The following is a 13,991-nucleotide window of genomic DNA, read 5'->3' as shown; positions in this document are numbered from 1 at the left end:
AAGAAGAAACATTGGGACAGTGGGAAATTCTGTAATGAAATTATGTCTAATTCATGATCTATAGAACATCTTACCTGGAGCCTACATCAAAAATGCACCACTCCAGAAGGAAGTAAAATGAAGTCCAGGAGAGAGAATGGGGAAAATGTTAAAAACTATTTACTCCTTCTTCCTGAGCCTTGCTTTCTCTAACCACCACTCACTCCCACTGGAGAAACAACAAATAAGAACTTGACTAATCTTTAAAATCACCTCCACAGTAGAAGACTTGCACTTTGAAACTCCATTTATCATTATGGGAACTAACTGAATTACATGTAGGGAGTACTCTGGAATAACAATGGACCACCACTGAGATGCTTACCTTATATCTTTTGACTCTATTATCAACATAGCAAAAGCTTTTAAGTGTTTTATTTTTCCATCCTATTTCTAGATCCTATCCTCCAACAAGGTCTAATCTTTCTCCACATATTGAGTTCCATCAGTGGTCATTCCAATTAATATTTGTTAAATGCAGGAATGGAAGAAGATCTTGGCCTTGGACATTTGTTTGATCAGGGCAAGAATTAACAGTTACACTAACAAAGATTCACTGAGCACTTCCTATGGTACTAAGTACTTTTCATATATGAACTCATTTAATTTTCTTAACCACCCTGTGAGGAAAGTACTATTATTTTCCCTGTATTATCAGTGAAAAAAGTGATGAATAGAAATATTAAGAACTTGTCAGGATTACCCAGCCTCCAAGTGAGCCCAAGCAGATGACTCTAGAACCTTACAAGCTCTGAACCCAATTATTTTCAGTCATACACTGATTGGATTGGAGTTGCTCTGCTCTTATTCCAGCTGCCTACCATTGTATAAAGTTAACCCTCTCTAGAGAAAAATAGCATCATCCAAAGCCTTTACAATTTTTCATACAAAGTGTCTGGCATTCAATAAAATATTAGCCAACATACCAAGAAATCAGAAAAAAAGAAAAAGCAAGACATTAGAAATAGTGCCATAGATAATTCAGATATTAAAGTTATCAAACATGGATAAATATATTCAAAAAATAGATTACAAGATAGCTTCACTAGAAAAATGGAATCCATTAAAAAATAATCAAGTGGAAATTCTGGAACTGAAAGATACAATAATTAAAGTTAAGAGGTCAGGATGCCTAGGTGGGTGAGCAGTTGAGCGTCTGCCTTTGGCTCAGGATGTGATCCTGGAGACCCAGGATCGAGTTCCACATTGGGTTCCCTGCATGGAGCCTACTTCTCCCTCTGCCTATGTCTCTGCCCCCCCTCTCTCTGTGTCTCTCATGAACAAGTAAATATATTTTTTTTAATTAAGAAGTCAACAGAAGGGTTTAAAAGCAGATTTAACACAAGTAAAAAGAGGATTAGTACTTTAAGATAGCTCAGTAGAAAATATTCAGTCCAATAAAAAAAAAAAAGAATGGAAATATAGAAAACAGTACAAGAGATATATGGTTGATGGCAAAAGTGTAATGTAAGTGTAACTGGGTATCCAGAAGTGCATTTGAGAAGGAATAGGGGCCAAAGCAATGTTTGAAGACATAATGTTTGAGAATTTTCTAAAAGAGATGAAAGATATCAAACTCCAAGCAGGATAAATAAGCTACTAGTCATATCATAGTAAAACTGCCAAATGGCAAAGACAAAAAGTAAGCCATAAGAACAGCCAGATGAAAAAATATATTACCTTCAAAGGAGCTACCATGGCAATGGTAATTGTCAATGACAATTGACAACCAAGTTCTGAATAAAAACCTTGGAAGCCAGAAGAAAATGGAATGACATCTTAAGTCCTGAAAGAAATGTTGACAACTTAGTAGTCTATACACAGTGAAAACATCCTTCAAATACAAAGGGATAAAAAAAAAAAAAGAGGCTTTGTTGTCAGCAGACCCATACTAAAAGAAATACTGAAGGGATTTTTAGACAGGAGGAACATGATCCCAGATGGAAAGACAGAGATTCAGGAAGGAATGAAAAGCAATAGAAAGGTAAATATGAGTATAAATATAAATGACTGTTGAGTACAAAGCAAAAATAATATACTATGAAGTTTAAAATACATACATGATTAAAATGCATAAGAGCAGTAACTCTTATAGCCAAAAGGGATAAATGGAATTAATATTTTATTAAATCCTAGCATTGTCTAATAAGTGGCGATTTGTATTAGACTCTATTAACTAAAGATACATGCTGTTATATCCAGTATATATAATCCCAAATACATCCTTACACTTACTTACATTAAATGTAAATGGACTAAATACTTGAACTGAAAGAAAAAGTTTGTTCAACTAAATGAAAAAATAAAAATTCAACTGTACATTGCTAAATAAGCACATCTGTAAACACTATCATTAAACATAAAAAAGGATATTTCATAGTGATATTTAAAAGTTAATCTGCCAAAATGTGGAGATGAAAAATAATAAAACTAAACAATAATTTAGAGATGCTTATAATTATGCTGACTCTTTTTAATAGTAAGAACAACTAACAAAAAATCCAGGATAGGGATGCCTGGGTGGTTCAGTTGAGTGCTGACTCTTGGTTTTGGCTCAGGTCATGATCTCATGGGTTATGAGATGAAGCCCCAAGTCTTGCTTGTAGCTCAGCAGGGAGTCTGCTTGAAGATTCTATCCCTCTGCCCCTCTCCCTACTCATGTGCTTTCTCTTTCTCTCTCTCTCATTCTCATTCTTGCTCTCTCTCTCAAATAAACAAATATATCTTTTTTAAAAATCCAGGATAGTGGTGTGAGAGAGAACTAGGTAAAAAATATAAATGAACAGGGGTATCTTTAAGCTGTGTTGTGGATTCACAGAGTATTCTTCTATTCTTCTTCTACTTCTTCTTCTATTATTCTTTAAAGTATATATGTGTGATACATTATCTCTTTTGATTTATTTGACAATAAAAGAACATTTTAAATAGTAAAAAAAAGTTAATCTACTAGAAAGATATGACAATTTAAATCCACAGTCTCCTAAAAAGTAAAGCAAAAATTAACATTACTAAATACTAAGTATAGAAAGCGATAAGCCCACAATTATAGTATGAGATTTCAACAAACTTTGAAAATTATTCATTGAATAATCAGACTAAATAATATATTAATAAACTTGATTTAATTGGCATATATGAAATTCTCCATGTAATAAGGGAACATGAGATATTTACCAAAACTGGCCACATACTGGGCCATAAAATGAGTTCCCAAGTTCCCTAAAATTTCAAAATTTTGAAACCATTAATGTATTCTTGGAATCAGTGGAATTAAGCAAGAAATCAGTAACCAGATGAAAACTAGAACATCCACCAAATATTTGGAAATTGTCAAAGAAGAAGTCAGAATAGAAGTTAGAAAATATTTGGGGCAGCCCGGGTGGCTCAGCGGTTTAGCGCCGCCTTCAGCCCAGGACCTAATCCTGGAGACCGGGGATTGAGTCCCATGTCAGGCTCCCTGCATGGAGCTTGCTTTTCCCTCTACCTGTGTCTCTGCCTCTCTCTCTCTCTCTGTGTCTCTCATGAATAAATACATACATACATACATACATAATCTTTTAAAAAATTTTTAAAAAGAAAAAAGAAAATATTTTTAACTAAATGATAATGAAAACATAACATCAAAACTTGTGAACGTGGGTTAAGCTGCACTTAACTCAGTGACAATGGTTATTCAAGGACAGATGATGGCTGAGAAGCTGCATAAACAGGGGCTGGTAATGTTCTATGTCCTGCTGGAGCAGGTGATTACATGAGTATTGTCCCTTTAAGAAAGATTCACAATGCTCTACACTTAAACGATTTGAGCATGTTTCTGTATGCATGATTATACTGCAAGGAAAAATTTACTTTAAGAAAATCAGAAATTATTCCTGACTCTTCTTTTTCTCACACCTCACATCCAGATCATCAACATTACCTGTCAGCTTCAATTCAAAATTTATCCAGAATCTGGTCATTTCTCACTACCTCCAGCTGCTAATCTTGTATAAACCAACATCATCTCTTTCTTGATTCATTTCCATTTCATATCTAGTCTTCCTTTTTCTGCCTTGGCTTCCTATAGCGGATTGTCAACACAGTCATTAAGGTAAGCTGTTAAAGCTGAATCACAGTATGTCACCACTCTCCACAAAATTGTCCAATCGACTTCTCATTTCACTTACAATAGAAACCAAATAATGGTCATGACTGTGTCTCTACATCATCTGGATTGCCATCCCAACACCTACTTCATCTCCTGTCCCCCACATGTTGACCATGAGTATCTAGCCTTACTGCCTCCTTGCTCTTTGCACAACATGACAGGCACATTCCTGCCCAGTGACGTTTGTATTCATTCTTCCATCTGCCTGGAACCAGTGGAATTCTTAACCCATGTTAAACTTAACCCACGTTAAGTTTAACTTTGAAAGAAGAGGGTACAGACTATCAGAGTGTCTTCCTGCATTTGTGATTTAGGGGATTCAGGGAGCTCTAAAGTCCCACCTTGAAGAACTCCAGCCTGCCGCAGTATCAAAAGGTGGTACCTTAAAGGCTTCCCTCCAGGACTGCCTTCTGCCCCACCTTGGATCTCCCAGATGTGAAAGTTGAACTGGCCACTGCAAGAAGGCACCAGCTTTGGAATGGGCTGTTGGCGTTTTGAGAACATAACATAAGACCAGCTTCTTTAAAGAAAATGTAAAGTTTTGTCTATAGGTATCTTGCGTAAAGTACTTCACACGTGGGAAAACTAAAGCACAGTAAAAGGTACTCTTTTAAAATAAATCCAAAAAAAAATAAAATAAATCTCACATTTTTCTTTAAAAAAAAAAGTTAAACTTTTTAACTAAAAAGTTAAAGTTAAACTTCAAAGTTAAAGTTCAAAGTTAAAGTTCAAAGTAAGTTAAAGTTCAAAGTTAAACTTAACCTGGGTTAAGTTTAACATGGGTTAAGAATTCCACTGGTTCCAGGCAGATGGAAGAATGAATACAAACGTCACTGGGCAGGAATGTGCCTGTCATGTTGTGCAAAGAGCAAGGAGGCAGTAAGGCTAGATACTCATGGTTAACATGTGGGGGACAGGAGATGAAGTAGGTGTTGGGATGGCAATCCAGATGATGTAGAGACACAGTCATGACCATTATTTGGTTTCTATTGTAAGTGAAATGAGAGCTTCTTCACCTAGATGCACATGGCTCATTCTCTCACTTCTTCAATCTCTGCGTAAATATCACCTTCATCCCTGACCCTTATCATTGCACTGCCTTCCATTACCGACAGCTTCCAATCCCATTTCAGTTCAATTCACCAGATATTTATCCAGTGCCCATGGGAGCCAGGTTCCTAGGTGTTCAGGACAAATAAGTAAACACAACAAAGCTTCTTGCCTTCATGGGGCCTAGATTCTAGAAGGAAGAGACAAACGGTAAGCATAGATACCCTAATTATACTGTGTGTTGGAGGTAGATAAATCCTTTGGAAATAAAATTGTGGCAGGTCAAGGAGCATTTGTCAGGCTGTTCGGAGGGCATGCAAACGGAATTTAAACTATAAATAGGATGTTCAGAGCAAGCTTTATTGAGAGGAATGACATTCAAACAAAATTTTTTGAAAAAGAAGGGAATTAGTGACTTAGATATAGGGACAAGAATGTTCAAAACATGGAGAGGAAGTGAAAAAGTCAGAGATGGGAATGTGCCCGGTATGTTGAAGGGACAGTAAAAAGGCACATACGGCTAGAGGTGTGGATAGAGTGAGAAACTGTCCAAGTTTGCCAGGGACACAAGAGTTTCCTAGGATGTGTGACTTTCAGGGCATCCAGGGCAAACTGAGATTGTTGGTGGCTCACCCCAGGGAGAAAGAGTTGCAAGAAGTAAAATCAAAGAGATAATGGGGCCAAATCATGAAGATGCATGAAGATCACTTAAGGACCCTGGCTTTTAAAATGAGGGAAACAGGGAGCCACTGGAATGTTTTGAAGAAAGGAATGACATGATCTGAGTTACATTTAAATAAATCTTTTTCTATTGCTATGTTGAAAATGGGACATACAGAGACAAAGGCAGAAGAAGTGATATTATTGCAATAATCCAAGTGGAAGTTGATAGTGGTTTAGACCAATGACTTTTTAGGAAAGATGGGAACAAGTGATCAGATTCAGGATGTATTTTGAAGGTAGAACAAATAATATTTCCTAACATATTGGATTAGGAGTGTAACAGAAAGAGGAAGGATGACTTTCCAGGGGTTTGATCTAAACAACTGTAAAAATGGAGTTGCCAACAGCTGAAATGAGAAAGAATGAACATACCTCAAGTTTGAAAAAAAAAAAAATCAGTCCTATGTTAGACATGTTATTATCCTCTTTTCTGCTTCATTTTCCTCCATAGCTCTTACCAACACTGACATACTATGTATTTTACTTATTTATTTATTATTTATATTCACCTACCAGAATATAATCTCCAAGAAGGCAAAGACTTTTGTTTGTTTTGTTCACTGCTCTATCACCCGCTTCTAGAATAAATTTATCCCATACATAAGGATTTATAGATTGTCTCCAATAGATTGGACCTGTGCTAGGCTCCAGGAATACAGTAAAAAATATGACATGTTCTTGGGACTGCCAGGTAAAACAGGATGGTGAGTTACATCAGAATGGTATATAAATAATGAATAATTCTTAGTATATGTCTGTCCCATATTCAAATATGTATGCCCCATATGCAAATATTCAATTATGGGGCATAATTACACTAAAAATTATTTATTATTTACCTGAAAATCAAATTTAACTAGGCATCTTGTATTTTTATTTGCTAAGTCTGATAACCCTCATGCTTCTACATGTAAGGAGGCTAAATGATAATGTGATATACAGAAAAACAAGCAGTCTATATATAATAATTCTAGGAATACAGGATACCATGGAAGCTTGCACTAGGATATCACACATAGACTGTGGAGAAGCATATGAGGAGCTTCCTGAAAGAAATGATTGTAATATTGTAACTGAGAATAGAGTTACCTAGTGGAAAAGGAGAAGAAAGTTCCAGGATGATGGACCAGCATGGGCCAAATGTGGAGGACATAGAGACCGTGGGACACTCAGAAAATTGCAGAGTTGACCTGATGTCTCAGATGCACCCCAGAGAACATAATTGTGTAAGATGGGAGTTAAAAGAGTTATTACCACCACAAAAAGGACACTTGACCGAACAATTATTCTACCAGAGACCTAGGCAAAGGCCAGTAAATATGGGCATCTACTGCCAGCATCAAGAACAGTGAAGGCGACCATCTTCTCACTCACTAAGCAGTTGTGGCAGCAACAAGAGAGTTCTGAAATTCACTACTCACCAGCCACATTTCACTGGGTTTGACCATTATGAGCAAAGATGAAATGGAGAACAATTCTTTTCCATTCCATCCTTCAAATAATGAGTGTTCCCAGTTCCTCCCATAGATAGAAACAGGCAGACAGAACAAAACCTACTTTCATACAGAATTGGTAAACACTCCTGCAAAGTTAGGGGAGGGAAGATATCCTATAGGAAAGATTGAAATTTCTGTTAGCAAAATGACTAGAAGTTGGTGCCCTTTACAACATCTTTTGAATCCAAGGTCTGGGGACAACGTTTGAATTCCATACGAGTATGCGTTTTCAGCAGGGAGGATCCAACCCCCCAGAGAGGCGAAATTGGTTCTTGGAGGTGAGAATATCTTAGATAATATAATGGTTTGTAACTCCGCAAAAAGCTACAGGATATAAACAGATCTATAGTGTATCTGTGATTCTAAAATTACACCAGACGTTAGTGGAGGAGAGAATGGGGAAAGGTTTTTTTAATGTCTAAAAAGGCTACTTAGGGATGGCAAGAATGAAAAAAAAAAAAAAAAAACCCACAGAACTAGAGAAAGCAAAGCTCTGCTTGAAGAATGGAGACCAGATGGGTGTGAACAATGTGTTCTTCTGGAAGAAGGGTAGGGGGCAGAGATAGGAAGTTGCAGGGAAGGAAGGCATTCTGAGTGGCACAAACAGCATATGTGCAGACTTTCAGAAAAAGTAAAAGGTAAACAACATAAAATGCAAGAGCATGGTCAAGTAAGATAAGGTCTGGGAAGGCTTTATTGGATTTAGCAATTAGGAGGTCACTGATCATTTAACCTCTTTGTGCTTCAGTTTCACTACTTGTTAAATTAAATTGAAAAATAATCTCCAAGGCAACTTACAGCTCTAAAGACCCTCATGTGGCCTGGGTCTCTTTACACACACAGACACAGAAAAACACATCCACAATTTATACACACTCCCAACACACATGTTAATCTCTTTCCTTAATCTAATTTTCTTATCTCTTTGCAGCTATATTTGCCTTTGGAGAATTCCAGTTCTCTTTGTTTAGTGATAACAATACCTTTTAAAAATCAGTTGTGAGAGTCTACAGTTCTCTGATAAGCTGAACTGCTGGACAATAAACTGGTTAATATTAGTTCCTATAAACATCCCTAATGCCTTGTAAATACCTTTTATAATGCAATAAACTCTTTAGAGTGTGATCAGATTTTTTTTCACTTTAAAAAATGATTTTAAAACCCGATTCATTCAAATGGGACAATATATGTATTTCCACCTAAACTATAATTCATTAAATATTTTCTAAGTGCCTACTATGTGTCAAAGAGTATAATATCTGGTTGGGAAACTAACAGTGAATAAAATAAACAGTCCAAAGCTTTCAGGAGCCAAGGAGGAGGAAAGTAGGGGAATAAATGAGAAGTCGGGGGCAGTCCCGGTGGCTCAGCAGTTCAGCGCCACCTTCAGCCCAGGGCGGAGACCCAGGATGGAGTCCCACATCAGGCTCCTTGCATGGAGCCTGCTTCTCCCTCTGCCTGTGTCTCTGCTTCTCTCTCTGTCTTTGTGTCTCTCATGAATAAATAAAATCTTTATGAATGAATGAATGAATGAATGAATGAATGAATGAATGAATGAGAAGTTGGTAACATTAGCACCACAAAGTCACTGCTATCATCTGGCCACACGGGTAACACATCTGAACCTTAGACCTGTTCCTGAAAATAGAGCTCTGAGGAAGAGGTAAAGTATCAATTTACCAGAGAAAGATGGCAGCACAGACAAAAGCTGCTCTAGAAAGGGGAATCCTTAACCATTTGGGGACCATAGACCCCTTCTCAGAATCATGTATTTAAATGTCTAAAATAAGAATACAAATGCAACCAATTATATTGAAACATGGTTATCATTTTAAAAATTTGTTATCATTTAAAAAATTTTCATATATATCTGAAATAACCAGATCTAGCATCTGTCCTAATAACAACTATAATTTTGAAGCAGTGATAAGCACAAATGGCATGTTGAGCTACTTGTAACCCCATAATAAGTCATAAAAATATCTGTGATTTTTTATTGATGACAAAGTCACAGATATTATTAATAATTCTGTGGTCTGCTGCTTATTTATAATTGAATAGAATGTGAAATTTCAGTTAAAGCTTAATGAAAGTAAAGAATTTTTTTATTATCTAAATCCACAGGCTCCCCTGAATTCCATCCAGAGAACCCTTGGGCTCTGCAGTCCCCTGTTCTAGGAAATTAAACTCAATCAGGATTTCTCCTTCAAAACCATAGCTCCATAGTCACTTCTAGAGCTATAGTTCCCCCATTGGGATTTCCCGAAGATGTAGCTTGTCCATTATTTGGGGCATACTGCCATCCCATGGCTCCTCCTGAGGAGTTTAGCGTTAATAACATCCACAACAAAGCAGCCTTTTAGGGCATTAGACCAAACCTGCAAATTAATGCACTGGCTCATCACAATTCATTAATCAAACTCAGACTGGATTTAACAACAGATTATTAAAGACTCAAAATTATACCCACAGAAGAAAAAAAAAACAGGCAGCTCCCAGAGGGTCAAATGTAATGTGAATGGTTTTGCATAAAACCATAAACCTGCTATTAAATTAAAAACAGGAAAAATTATGTCCACTGCTTATCTCTAGTCATTTTTTTAAAAGGAATGTTACGCTAATTTATTTCTTTGCTGTTCCTGGTTACACAGTGAAAGACTAAAAGGTTACATTGCAGTGGTTCTTTTGATGTTTGGTTGAGCAACTTAGACTAACATGTACTGACTGAGGTAAAGAAATTAATGAAATTACTCCCATAATTCATTACTAATGGAACACTGTCAATGCTTTCAACTGACAGTTCACACAAATCCTCTGCAGACAGCGAGACACCTCATGGAGGCTGTAGGGCTCACTCCTGCTCAACAAAGCAGAACTCGGCTGCCTTGTCCTCAGCTTTCACTGATCTCTCACCTCCATGGGTTTGCTCTTGATGAGCAGGTCTGTTCTCTCTGGGAACAAAAGCAGGAAGGGGAAACAATGATTGGAAATTTTCTTTCTCTTCAGGGAATTTAGGTAGACCCGCTGGGGATTCCCAATGATGTCTAAACATTCAGAATGCTGTAATTGGGCAGATCACAGAGCTCCGGCCGATGGTGCAATGAATTCATATTTTTTAAAGGTTCATATTCTAGAGCAGCAATCATAGATAAAGAGCATAATCCTAATAAGAAGTATGGGAAAAAAAACTAATTTAAAGAACTGTATGATTTTGTGACATCTTTGCTCTTTCCCCATTAGGACTGAATCATTAGTTCTTTCTGTTTTTGCAGAAACAGAAGCACAAATTACAAGTATACATGCTGATTAAGGTAGGTAAGTGACATTTCTGGAAATACAAAATGTTTTACTCAGTGTAGGTACCTGTTTGATACTAAAGAGTGTTTTGGTCTTAATACTGTCTAGTTTAAACTCCAAATTCCTAAAAGGGAAGGATTTATGTCTTTGTTACATATATGAAAATAATTAATAATTTATCTTCAAAGATAAACTCCTATCTGTATGCTGATCATACCAAGTGAGTATAAAATGATGTTATGAGTAAGGCAAAATATACCAGTGATCATGTAATCTATGCATAATACAAATTATATTTAGATATAATAGAAAAAAGTCCAAAATAGTCAACATATTCAAACATTTTATAAATACAGGGAGATTCTAAGACAACATGACTTGGGTTTGGATTTTACTCATATTGTTGTAGTTACATCATATGCAGTAAAATCTATGGTCCATTCTGGTCATCCTCCCTCTCAACTGCTGGCACATTTTCCTCCCTGCTTGGGATCACGATCCACCTCAACACAGCATAACAATGAGTTTCCATCAATTGCTCAGTGATTTCTTAAAATGAAATGTATTCAATCTACCCAGGCACAGTATCTGGCACATCTGGATACTCTGTATTTACTGAAATGAAAAAATAAAACTCCCTCTCCTCTTTCTAGATGAAAACATACTATGTTAGGATTGTTCTTCCAAAATCAATCTAACCACTACTAATCCCCACAAAGTGTTATCATAAACATTAACTGCAAATAAGTGTCTCATAAAAATATCTTGGATTTTTGCAGTGAACCTACAATCTCATGCAAATGTTTATTACCGTCATGTGGAAAAATAGATGCACCAGACAGGAAAGTTATATTTATTTAAAAGTACAATTGTAAAACCCATATCATAGAAACCCATATCATAGAAACAAAGGCCACCAAGACTAACAAAAATGAGGCAGACTTTAGGAACAGCAACACTTCGGGCAAATGAGTACAACTGCAATCCCTTATTTCTTTAAGTATAATAAGCGGGTAACTCCTAACAATACTAACAATACTACTGTGGATAATGCCCTTGTCCTGAACCAGCCATCTGTCACATGGGTGACATGGGACAACAATCCCATCGTATAGACACTGGCATCACTACTTTACAGAGCAGGAAATAAAGAGAGCTTCAGTAGCACACCTGAGGTCATCCGGGGGAGTTGTAAAGCAATGTGAAAAGCCATATCTCCTAGGGCACTTGGGTGATGCAGGCTGTTAAGCTAAGCATCAGACTCTTGGTTTCTGCTCAGGTCATGATCTCAGAGTCCTGGGATTGAGCCCCGTGGCAGCTCCTTGCTCAGTACAGAGTCTACTTGAAATTCTCTCTCCCTCTCTCTCTGCCCCTCCTGCTCATACACACACATTCTCTCTCTCTCTCACACACTTTTAAATAAAAAAAAAAAAAAAATATATATATATATATATATATATATATTAAGTCGCATCTCCTACCTCCAAAGCCCTGTGACATGACTACTTTCTATTCTGCTGCTCTTCTCTCAGACCCTTTCCCATGTGGGTCCTCTGTTAGAGCTACTTCCAACCTAAAAACAATCACAGAAGGAAAGATCTGGGCTCCATACATACCTTTGTACCAATTCTCCTTAGAGAGCCCACAAAATATAAGTAGCAAGAATAGCAAAGTGTTTAACAGTTAGGCTATGGTATCAGATTGCCTACATGAGCTTCCCAGTCCTTTGGCTTCCTTGCATGGACAATGTTCCTTTCTTTGTGCTTCACTTTCCTCATAAGTAAAATGGGGGTGGTAACAATACTAATCTCATGAGGTGGTAGTGATAATTAAATAGGTTAGTAAATGTGAATGTTTCGTGCCTGACATAGAAAGTGCTGAATAGTGTTGGATGGTATCTCCAGCTCTTACATCTACAACACAGTGGAGATTTGGTCATCTACAATTCAGTATCTTCACTGACCAGCTTCGAATCACCAGGTTTTGCTGAGCATCTAATACAGTGCAACCTCAATAACAAAACAGCCTGAAAGTAGTTTTCATCTAAGCCCTTAGGTTATAGATTATTTGCCATCACAGACAGTTTGGCAATTCCTTCCTAAATCCCAGTGGTAAACCAAGCACTATGTGTTGTCGGCTAATTGAATTAAAAAACAAACAAACAAACTCAGCACTCCACCCCCATGGCAACACTCAATTCATCCTGAAGACTGAGTGGCCTGGATGAGTTGATCTGCAACCACGATTCATTTTTATTTTTAAATTATTTAGTGTTTTCTCTCAAATATTTTTTCTTTCTCGGCTTTAGTTTTTCAACTCTTAAATACTGAGGGGGTACAGATGGGCAATTGGATGGACAAGAAGGAATCTTCACCACAAATGTTATCTATGAAACCACTAGACATTTCAAGTTAATATAGTCTTTTAAAGTTGAGGAAAGAGGGATCTGAAACTGAATGGAATTTGTACATTTTAATGTACAAGTGTAGAAATTCAGGCCCAAGGTCACCCAGCCAATAATTACAATTTTGAGATTTGAACTTACAACCTACTATCATCAGGTACCTATAATTTACACTTCAACCTGCCCTTATAATAAAAGGAAGAATTGGAATATCTTCTTTCATTACTATTACTTCTTGTAACACATTACTATTAGACTCTTCTAGCTAATTATATATTGATGATGATGATGATATATTGACAGCATCTAAATTACGAGAACAGTAAAACATCACCTTCCATACTGGCTCCAACATACAATAAAACTAAGAATCTAAATAGTTTATAATTATTGTTAGAACTGATGCAGTACTGAGTTAAAAATCATAAGTCACATAATGTCACACCCATATAACCTGAAATAGTCCTCTGATAGAAGACATTCACTGAATGAATGTTGAATAAACACTTGTGTTCCCTGCCAAGGGGAAACTTAAAAAAAAAAAAAAATTACTACAAGCTCAAGCCAATGAACTCAGTAGCTCCTGGTGGCAGAGTCCAGATCCTTTCTTCTGTTTGGAAAAAAAACAAAGGAAGTCAGGTAGTTTATGGGAGAAGATAATGAGAAGGAAGCAATCTAAGATAAACTGAATAAAGTATGAATGCCTTCTCTGAAGAACACATCCCTTCATATCCTAAGATTATCCCCAGGTAAAAATGTCTAAGTGACTCTCATCACAAGTCAAAAATCCATCTGAACCAGGCTGCTGAGCCTTATCCTAAACTATATTTTATAA

General features: G+C 36.7%; 1 long non-coding RNA gene across 1 annotated transcript in view; it reads right to left on the bottom strand.

Annotated features, from left to right (window-relative positions):
* LOC144318509 (uncharacterized) overlaps positions 1-13,991 on the bottom strand; it is a 24,935-nt gene extending 10,944 nt beyond the window's left edge. Inside the window, exon 1 of the long non-coding RNA XR_013384476.1 lies at positions 12,234-13,991. This is a non-coding gene — a long non-coding RNA (uncharacterized LOC144318509). The remainder of the gene's footprint in view (positions 1-12,233) is intronic.

Source organism: Canis aureus, chromosome 8 (genome assembly GCF_053574225.1).
Source record: "Canis aureus isolate CA01 chromosome 8, VMU_Caureus_v.1.0, whole genome shotgun sequence".
Taxonomy (NCBI): domain Eukaryota; kingdom Metazoa; phylum Chordata; class Mammalia; order Carnivora; family Canidae; genus Canis; species Canis aureus.
Note: the sequence above shows the minus strand (reverse complement) of the source record. Positions and strands in the feature narration are given on the sequence as shown.